Below are 11,470 nucleotides of genomic sequence, written 5' to 3'. Positions count from 1 at the left end.
CATGCATTATCTTGTAGCTATGAGATTTTGATGAGGTAGCTGTTAATTTTTAAAACGATATTGTAGGGTTGGTGTGAGAGACCAGATCTCACTAGTTTGAACATAAAACAGGCAGAATACTTCTGGCCGGATATGGCCAGTTTAAATGCTAAAGGGTTAATAAAAACAGCCTCTTCTTATAGTTCTGAATGTTTTGTAACAGCAAAGCACCTATTCCTGTCCTCATCATACTTTAATCGCTCCTCCCCTGGCACAAGACCACCTCTCTCAATATCACCCTCACTTCTCAGTCGCTTGCGAGACAAGACCCCTCAGCTGTAGGCTCTTGTCTTGCAAGTTACTCCATAAACTACTGGTGCTGGTGCCACATAAAAAGCACCTCATACACAACGCAAGTTGGTCGGCATAAGGAAGGGCATCCATTTGTAGACCCCTGCCAAAGCAGATATTCAAACTTGGTGCAGACCTCTGACGTGCCAATCTAACCTATGCCAGGATCTGTTAACTCATCTAACCTATGCCAGCATGAATAATAGATGTAAAATAGTGAGGACAACAACATAGATACACATAGCCTTTATGCCCAAATCCCACCAGATTAGGGCTCAGGTAATCTGGTGTTTCACAAAGGCATGTATGTTAGAGAAGCTGGAGTTAGTGATATACTCTTTACTCTTTTACTTGTTTCAGTCATTTGACTGCGGCCATGCTGGAGCACCGCCTTTAATCAAGCAACTCGACCCCGGGACTTATTCTTTTGTAAGCCCAGTACTTATTCTATCGGTCTCTTTTGCCGAACCCCTAAATAATGGGGACATAAACACACCGGCATCAGTTGTCAAGCAATGCTAGGGGGGCAAACACACACACACACGCATATATATATATATATATATATATATATATATATATACATATATACGACAGGCTTCTTTTCAGTGTTCGTCTACCAAATCCACTCACAAGGCATTGGTCGGCCTGAGGCTACAGTAGAAGACACTTGCCCAAGGTGCCACGCAGTGGGGCTGAACCCGGAACCATGTGGTTGGTAAACAAGCTACTTACCACAGAGCCACTCCTGCGCCTATATTTATCCTTATCACAGTGTTTGGTTAAAAGAAAAAAAAAATGTGATAAATGTATCATCTCCACAGACTTTGTAAATGGGGAAAATGGTAGATTCATTGGCACCAACTTCAGACCCCACAGCAGCAAGGATTTTACCAACACGTATTTTCTTGTTCATCTCGGCCTTTTCTGTGGAGAATACATACACCTGCATCGTTTGTTAACTTCAGGAACCTACATATTGGAATGAATGGTAGATTCCCTCTTTCTTTTTCGGAGAGGCACTGAGCAGCTATACGCACACATACACACACGGCAGTAACTCCGCCTACCGAATTCAATCACAAAACTTCGGTTGGCTCGGGGCTATAGTGGAAGACACCTACACAAAGAGCCACGCAGTGGGACTGAACCCGAAACCATGTAGCTAGGAAGCAAGCTCCCAAAACACACAGCCATGCCCGCGCCTACAAAAATGTATGCACATATACGCAGCGCTATGCGTGTGGCAATTAATACCAAACTCACAGCCCACAGCAAAACCTCCACTGTTACCTATTTTCTTGATTATCTTTTACTTTTTCCTGTAGAGAATACACTTGTGTGTGTCATTTTTTAGGATCAGTTGCCTTTGCATTTTTTCCGTTCACTGGTTCCATATTGAAGGGATTTTGTTTTTTGTTGTTTGTTCCTTCTCGAGCCATGCCTGGCTCATAAGGACCAGTTTCCCAGTTTCTTGGCGTATAGGTTCCCCACCTGGACAGGACACTGGTGAGCTGCAAGGTGCAGGAGGAAAGAGTGAGAAAAAGTTGTGGCGAAAGAGTCAGCAAAAGTTTCGCCATTACATTCTGCCGGAGCCGCGTGGAGCTTAGGTGTTTCGCTCATAAACACACACATCACCCGGTCTGAGATTCGAACCGGCGATCCCTCGACCGCGAGTCCGCTGCTCTAACCACTAGTCCATGTGCCTCCACATTGATGGGTATGACTAAATCCATACATACAGCCTCAAAGCACAGTCATGTAAACACAAGCAATAACCAAAGCATTCTAGGTAGCTGAGCACTGTGGGTGGCCAATGGTACAAGCAGCCCATGTTATCACATACCAGTCTGTGATAACATTGATAATTGGCGTTAGGAAGGGCATCCAGCTGTAGAAACTCTGCCAGATCAGAATGGAGTCTGGTGCAGCCATCTGGTTTGCCAGACCTCAGTCAAATCGTCCAACCCATGCTAGCATGGAATGCGGACGTTAAACGATAAACGAAAATAACGAAACAATCCATGGTCATAGGCGCAGGAGTGGCTGTGTGGTAAGTAGCTTGCTTACCAACCACATGGTTCCGGGTTCAGTCCCACTGCGTGGCACCTTGGGCAAGTGTCTTCTACTATAGCCTCGGGCCGACCAAAGCCTTGTGAGTGGATTTGGTAGACGGAAACTGAAAGAAGCCCGTCATATATGTGTATATATATATATGTGTGTGTGTGTGTGTGTGTGTGTGTGTGTGTTTGTCCCCCTAGCATTGCTTGACAACCGATGCTGGTGTGTTTATGTCCCCGTTACTTAGCAGTTCGGCAAAAGAGACCGATAGAATAAGTACTGGGCTTACAAAGAATAAGTCCTGGGGTCGATTTGCTTGACTAAAGGCGGTGCTCCAGCATGGCCGCAGTCAAATGACTGAAACAAGTAAAAGAGTAAAAGAGAGAGAGAGTATAACATGGTTCACAATTAAGCATAATATGTTATCCAAGATCTATGATAAATGAATCAATGATTAACTAGGCTATATATATATATATATATATATATATATATAATAAAAGAAAGGTTGTGTGTCTGTCTACTCCGATTTAGATTCCTAACTACTCCCACATTTTGCAGTGCAGTTTAAGCCCGTCTGGGTATTAGCGCGCGTCTACGATGAGTCTACGATTTAAAAAATAATTTACCATCATTTTTTTCCATTTTAATGCATATTTTATAAATATAAGGGAAGTAACTCTCTAAAAATGTCTACGGTGAGTCAACGAGTTAAAAAAAAATTTACCATCATATTTTTTCCATTTTTAATGCATTTTTTTGCTATTTTTCAGCTATAACTCTCTAAAAATGCTTTATAGTTATTTCCCATACAAACCCGAGCAACGCCGGGCGATACTGCTAGTATATAATAAACAGAAGAGCTGGAATCAGTGGTATGATAAATCGAAGAGTTAGAGTCAAATACAGAGTCACTACTGCCACTACAATAAGTGGACTTTAACAACTGAGTCAAATGCCAGCATCACAGATACAAAGTAATCGACTCCTTCCATCCAGTGTATCAGTTATCTTAATAATTTGGTCATCTACGCCCACAATCAATATTGAAATATGTACTGAAACTTAAATACTAGTGTATTAAAACAGTGTAATAGTAGTATATGGTAGTTGCAGTAATGTACTATAAGCAGTGTGATGATAGTGCACTAGTGTATGGTAAGTATAAATAGCTCGGTGTTGTGTAGTATCTGGAATGATTCCAATAAGGTTACGCTTCAAAAAGATCTTTGTTTCTGACTGAAGGACACAATTTATTTTAATGCTATTTACTGTTGCTTTTTTTTTAATATTTTTCTCAGGAAAGAAGGTAGTTTTCATAAATCTTTACAGGGTCTGCAAGACTGAAAGCAGGGCGGAAGATATTCTCCAAGTATAAAGCTGGCCCAAATGCTTGCTAAGGTATAAAAAATGCCAAAGTAGGGTGTTAACCCCTTTTATACCAATCTACCGCTGAGACTAACTCCTGGATCTGTGATACAAACGTTTTATTTTAAAGTGAATCTTACTCAACATGAAATTTCGATGGAAGGTTTTAATTTATGTTCCAAACACCAACTTAATAGTAACAAAGTTATTTTATGGAATTCTCCATTATCTTAAAAGTTAATTGAAACAACAGCAGTGTATTTCAACACAAATATGGTAACAAAAAATGTTACGTTTGTCCTAAACATCCATGATAGTTTTCAAACTTTTGGTTAGTCCTTGGTGCATATGTTCTGAGTAATATAAAACTTTTCTTTCATAAATCCTAAGTCATTATGGTAGTCGGAAAAAAATGGAAATGTGTATCATATATACATGGACACCAGAGAAATTATGTCCTGCATACCGTGTGAGACACAGGACAAAGAGTTAAACAGCACAATGGAGTTATGTTCAATTGAAGTGACCCAAGAATACAACTGGTACTTATTTTAGTTAAATACTAGCAGCATAGCCCGGCGTTGCCCGGGTATTGTAAGAGCCCCTAGTAGGCAACGACTAATCCCAATCTAGTCCTTTCCCTCTAGGGAACGAAGGCGCATGTGTAGGTTGCAATGTCTTCTCTTCACTCGAATACTTCTGTGTATACGATGTTCCTAGCTGTCCCTTTGGGCAATAAAATGGTCGAGTTGTGTCCCCTAGAGAGAAAATGTGTTGCATATAAAAAGCTTAGATTCTCGAGCCAATGTCGAATTTATCGATTTTTTTCAGAACTGGGGGAACTTTCCAAAATTTTCGCTGTGTTAGTTTTGAATTATGACATTGGGCTATGTGTGTGTCAAGTTCCATCAGAATCGGTTGAAAGCCGTGGTCAGGGTGAGGGTACAACCTGACAGACACACAGACAGACAAACTGCCGTTTATATATAGAGAGATATTGGAATGGTTGGGAAAGAGGGTAATGAGATGGAAGGCTGCAAATAAAAGACATTACATATATTCCAATGTGATGTTTGACCAATAAGAACTGACAACAAACCGATCTTTTACAGATACAGTGAAATGAAATAATGTTTGGTTGAGTTCAATGTTTCTCAACCATTTCTTTACCTTTGGACCCTTTGATTCCTATTTTACTCGGGTGGGTCCTCCTAGTTAATCAATGTTTAACCCTTTAGTGTTCAGATTATTCTGTCAAATGTGATGTTTGTTTATTTAAAATGGTTTGAATTAATCATGCATTATCTTGTAGTTTAGAGATTTCAGTGATGTGATTTTTTAGTTTTAGAATGACATGGTAGGGCTGAGGTGAGAGGCGAGATCTGGTCAGTTTCAATATAAAACAGGTTAAATATTTTGGCCAGATATGGCCGGGTTTCATGCTAAAGGGTTAAAAAAGAACTGGCTGAGCAAAGTTCAGAGAGCTTCTACCTTAGTCGGTAACTAAGGGCCTCTCCCTCAGACTGAAAGGCAGATTGTATGATGCCTGTGTACGTACAGCTATGTTACATGGCAGTGAAGCATGGTCTTTGACTACAGAGGACTTGCAAAGGCTTGAAAGAAATGGAGCTAGCATGTTCTGCTGGATGGATAATGTCAGCGTGCATGCAAGACAGAGTGTAAATGATTCAAGAGGAAAGCTGCGTATAAGGGGCATCAGATGTTGCAAAAGAGAAGACTGTGCTTATTTGGTCATGTGATGCATATGGATGAGGACAGCTGCATAAAGAAGTACCAAGCTTTAATTGTGGAAGGTACATATGGAAGGGGTAGGCCCAGGAAGATGTGGGAAGAAGTGATGAGAAAGGATCTTCAGATGCTGGGCCTCACTGAGGAAATGACAAGGGATCAGGAGACGTGGAAATTTGCTGTAATTGATAAGACGTGTCAAGCTTAGTAAAATCGCTGTCTTCCATACATACAGGCTTGTCCTTTCAGGTGCTGGTGCCAGTGGTATGTGAAAAGTATCCAGCACACTCTGTTAAGTGACTGGCGTTAAGGAAGGGCATCCAGCCATGAAAACCATGCCACAACAGACAGGTGGAGTCTAGACAGCTTGCTGCTAGCCAGCTCCATGTCAAACAGTCCGACCCATGCCAGCATGGAAAGTGGATGTTAACCCTTTTGTTACCAACCTGGCAAAAACCAGCTCTGGCTCTGAGTACGAATGTCTTGTTTTCAAAATTTCTGAATTAAAATCTTCCACCAAACCAGTCACAATTTATGTTCCTTACACTAGCTGAATGATAACTAAGTTATTTTACTAAATTCTTTGTTAGATTTAACCCTTTCATTACCAACCCGGCTCTAGCTCTGGTCTTGTTTTCATAAGTTTTGAATTAAAATCTTCCACCAAACCTTAGTCACAATTTATGTTCCTTACACTAGCTTAATGATAACTAAGTTATTTTACTAAATTCTTTGTTAGATTTAACCCTTTCATTACCAACCCGGCTCTAGCTCTGGTCTTGTTTTCATAAGTTTTGAATTAAAATCTTCCACCAAACCTTAGTCACAATTTATGTTCCTAACACTAGCTGAATGATAACTAAGTTATTTTACTAAATCCTTTGTTATATTTAAAGTAATTGAAAGAAACACAGAGCATCTCAAAATAAATACAGTAACAAAAGGGTTAAACAATGATGATGGTAATTAATTATCAGGAATTGTTTTAAAAAACTTTAAATATTTTGTTTATTTTAGAAGCATAACTAATTTATTGCACAAATTCAAACAACAAAATCTTATATGGGCCCTGGCTGAGAACCACTGGTTTAGTTCCACTACCACAACCACCACCACCACCAGCAATGTTAATACAGGTACAACATAAACTTTTTGGAACCTTTGATTCCAAAACCTTTCTGGATTAATGATTTTTCTAAACCAGGGATAGTCACCTTGGTCAAGACACTCTGAATTAAACAAATATTAAATTTACTTAAATAATTAAATGAAATACAGGTAGCTCCCCATTAGTCGAAATCAGTACAGATTATACAAGGTTGCAGATCGTCAGCGCCAGGAAAGTTAGTGTTGCACCTGTGGTTGTAATAAACGTTTTGACCATAGGCATAAGGCCTGAAATTTTATGGGGAGGGGCTAGTTGATTATATTGACCCCAGTTCTCAACTGGTACTTATTTGGCAGCATTTGAACACAGAACATAAGAATGAGCAAAAAGCCATAAGCATTTTGTCCAGTGTGCTAACGATTCTGCCATTTCACCACCTTAACTTCTAAGTACTAATAATACAATTTAAACAGTTATAGTAGAAGTAGTAGTAACAGTGGTGGTGGTGGCAGCAGCAGCAGCTATATTAGTAGTAGTAATAAAAGTAATATCATAACCCAAGTAGTAATTCTGGTGGTAGCTGTAGTAATAGTAGCAGCAGTCATATTAGTAATAGTAATAATGTGAGTACAAGCAGTAATTGCAGTAAAACTAGTAGTAATAGTATCACCTGTGGTTGACGGTGGTAGTAGTAAGAGTAGTACTCAAGGTGATGGTAGTGATGTAATAGTGAAAATAGTAGTAATATTAGTAATAGTATTACAAGGGCAGCGAGCTGGCAGAAACGTTAGCACCCTGGGCAAAATGTGTAGCCGTATTTCGTCTGTCGTTATGTTCTGAGTTCCACCGAGGTCGACTTTGCTTTTCATACTTTCAGGGTTGATTAAATAAGTACCAGTTATGCACTGGGGTCGATGTAATCGACTAAATCCGTTTGTCTGTCCTTGTTTGTCTCCTGTATGTTTAGCCCCTTGTGGGCAATAAAGAATTAAATATTAGTAATAATAATGAAAGTACAGGTAGTAGTTATAGTGACAGTAGTAGTGGTGGTAGCAATAGTATTTGTCATAGTAATAATGAAAGTACAAGCAGTAGTCAAAGTAAAAGTAGTAATAACAATAGCACTTGAAGTCGTAGTAGTAGTAGGAACAACACTAGAAGTGCTGATTTCTAAGGCACAAAGCAATTAGCCCCAAAACTTGACTTCTAGTTTATTTTATCAGCCGCACCTCTCAATCACTTAGAAGGCAAAAGTTTATTACTACAGTGGGATTTGAACTCAAAACACTAAGCAAGCATGATTGAATACCATTTTACAACAGCAATTCTGTCTAGTATAGGTACAAGGTTCGAAACTGCAGAGGCGGGACAGTGAATTACATAGACCACAGGGGTCAAAGAGGATGAAAGGTAACGGTGACCTCAGCAGAATTTGAACTCGGAACATACAGACAAAAAATATCGCAAAGTATTTTGTCCAACACACTAAAAATTCAGCCAGCATGCCACCTTTGTAATAATTGATTTCAAATTTTGGAACAAGGTCAGCGATTTTGGGTGAAGGAGGGGAGGTCAATTCCATCAACCCCAGCATTAAACTGGTACTTATTTTATTGACCCTGAAAGGATGAAAAGCATAGATAGGCGCAGGAGTGGCTGTGTGGTAAGTAGCTTGCTAACCAACCACATAGTTCCGGGTTCAGTCCCACTGCGTGGCATCTAGGGCAAGTGTCTTCTGCTATAGCCCCGGGCCGACCAATGCCTTGTGAGTGGATTTGGTAGACGGAAACTGAAAGAAGCCTGTCGTATATATGTATATATATATATATATATATATATGCGTGTGTGTGTGTTTGTCCCCCTAGCATTGCTTGACAACTGATGCAATGCTAGGGGGATAAACACAGACACACAAACACACATGCATATATATATATACATATATACGACAGGCTTCTTTCAGTTTCCGTCTACCAAATCCACTCACAAGGCTTTGGTCGGCCCGGGGCTATAGTAAAAGACACTTGCCCAAGGTGCCACGCAGTGGGACTGAACACGGAACCATGTGGTTGGTAAACAAGCTACTTACCACACGGCCACTCCTGCGCCTATTGAGCTCCAGACCAGATAATATTTAATATTTGGTATCCCTTAGAACTTATATTACTATGTATCTTATTTGTTTCGGTCAAAAGACTGCAGCCATGCTCGGGCACTGCCTTGAACAGGTTAGTCGAACAAATCAAACCTAGTATGTGTCTGGTAATTATTCTATTGTGTCTTTAGCTGAACTGCTAAGTTATGCAGGTGTAAACAAACCAACACCGGTTGCCAAGTAGTGGTGGGGACAAACACAAACACACATAAATACATACACAATTACAAGCTATTTTTAGTTCCCATCTACCAAATTTATTCACAAGAGTTTGGTTTTTGCCAGTGCTACAGTAGAAGACACCTGCCCAAGGTGCTACAGAATGGAACAGAACCCAGAACCATGTGGTGGTTGAGAAACAAACTTATCACACAGTCAAGTGTGAAACCCCTCCTCTCAAAAACAGGGGCAGATTGTTGACAACCACCCACTGCACACTTTTTCAGTAACGTTGCTTTAGAATTTTTTTTGTTTTTCTTTAATTTATCTTTTAAAAAATTACGCAGATTTTTGAAGTACCATATAACATCAAGTACTTAAAACATAAATCTGAAAAACAAAATTGTTCCACAAAAACGCCAAAACTGAAAAATTTAGATGATGGTGAGGAAGGACAAAAGTCACCCATCGTAAGACATACTTCGAGGGGGAGAGCAGAATCATAATCTACAATGCTTAAACCTATACATCCGAAGAAATTATGGCTTTTGATGCAATAGAGAATTTCCGACGCTATTCTACAGGGACGCCCATTATACACACACACACACACACACACACACGAATTTAGTCGTGCATAAGTCGCACCATTTTACATGATGGTGGGGAAGGACAAAAGTCACCCATCTTAAGACATACTTCGAGGAGGAGAGCAGAATCATAATCTACAATGCTTAAACCTACATATCCGAAGAAATTATGGCTTTTGGTGCAATAGAGAATTTCCGACGCTATTCTACAGGGACGCCCATTATACACACACACACACACGAATTTAGTCGTGCAGAAGTCGCACTATTTTAAACTTGAATGTAATTAAAAAACCTGACGAGCAAATATGACGTGCTAAAACATTTTTAAGGATTTATATATATATATATATATATATGTATATATATATATACACATGCATACAAACATACCTACACAAACAAACAAGAGGACTGTACGTCCGATAATACTTCTATGTGTATACAACACAGCCAGAAAAATAAGAGATGATGGTCGCTGCTGGAAAGCCTTTGACAAAAATATCTGATCAGGCCTGATCTTGGGCCAGCTAAACAACATTTGTATACAAGATAAGACGAAAAGTCTATATTTAAATAATTAAAATTTTATATAAATGGCGGTGCCCCAGCATGGCCACAGCTTGTGAGCTGAAACTAGATAAAAATATTTAAAAAATTTTTTAAATATATATATATATAATTTTCAAATTATCCTATCTATTATTTTCCTTAAGAAATTCCATTTTGATATTAAATATTACCAATAATACCATCGTTGGATATCATTAAAATACAATTCACTTACATTTCCTTATTATAATAAAATATAATAAACTTAATTATAAAAAAAAAAAAACCTGAAATAATTATTCAGATAGGGGAAGGGTTAAAAATTAACAAACTTAAATAGCAACCTCTGATTTTCACTCTCTCTCTCTCTCTCTCTCTCTCACACACACAAACAAACATATATATACACATATATAAAATCCCGAGCGGGCACTGATATTCTCTCTTTCGCTCGTTCTCTCCCTTTCTCACACACATGTACTCTTATATATACACACGCTCTCTTTCCTACTTACACTTACGATCTATGAAAACCAATATACATCAAGATCTGTCATAGTCTTTGATTCCCAAGATAGCAAGCAGCAAAGCATATGTATTAATTTTTTGTGTTATGTCTATATATACACACAAACATTATGTGTAGTAATTTTACAAAATTACAAGTAATTATTTATATATATATATATATATATATATACATACATACATACAAGTAATATATAACTCGTGTGTATATATATATATTATATATATATATATATACACATATATATATACACATATATATACATACATACATACACATATATATACATACATACATACACATATATATATACATACATACATACACATATATATATACATACATACATACACATATATATATACATACATACAAGTAATATATTACTCGTATATATATATATATATACATATATATATGTATATATATACATACAAGTAATATATTACTCGTATATATATATATGTATTTATACATATATATATACACATATATACATATATATACACACATACATACATACACACACATATACATATGCATACACATGGCAATTGCTAAAAAGCATTCGTGAAGTAAAAATCATGTAGCAACACCAAATGGCGGTGCCCCAGCATGGCCACAGCTCGTGAGCTGAAAACTAGATAAAAAATAAAATAAAATAAATATATATATACAAGTAATATATTACTCGTATATATATATATATATATATATATATACACACACACACACACATCTTTATATATAAAAGTGAAGTGTGTCTGTCTCCTACGATTTAGATTCCTAACTACTCCCACATTTTGCGGTGCAGTTTAACCAAAACTGGGTATCTTATAGTTGTGATTCATATCGAGCCCTTCTGGGTA

At 38.0% G+C, this 11,470-nt stretch overlaps 1 protein-coding gene across 6 annotated transcripts in view; it reads right to left on the bottom strand.

Moving 5' to 3' along the window:
• The window catches only part of LOC115225773 (zinc finger MYM-type protein 4), a 133,434-nt gene that overhangs the window by 98,629 nt on the left and 23,335 nt on the right, over positions 1-11,470 (bottom strand). The window contains exon 1 of one of the 6 annotated variants that reach the window (XM_036514642.1): positions 10,360-10,453. The exons of the other annotated variants lie outside the window; for them this stretch is intronic. The gene's annotated coding sequence lies outside the window, so the exon portion shown is untranslated. Of the gene's footprint in view, positions 1-10,359; positions 10,454-11,470 lie in introns of those variants that run through there. 6 annotated transcript variants of the gene reach the window in all.

The sequence above is a fragment of the Octopus sinensis genome, linkage group LG28, assembly GCF_006345805.1.
Source record: "Octopus sinensis linkage group LG28, ASM634580v1, whole genome shotgun sequence".
Classification (NCBI taxonomy): domain Eukaryota; kingdom Metazoa; phylum Mollusca; class Cephalopoda; order Octopoda; family Octopodidae; genus Octopus; species Octopus sinensis.
The sequence above is the reverse complement of the archived record's forward strand: the minus strand, read 5'-3'. Positions and strand labels throughout refer to the sequence as shown.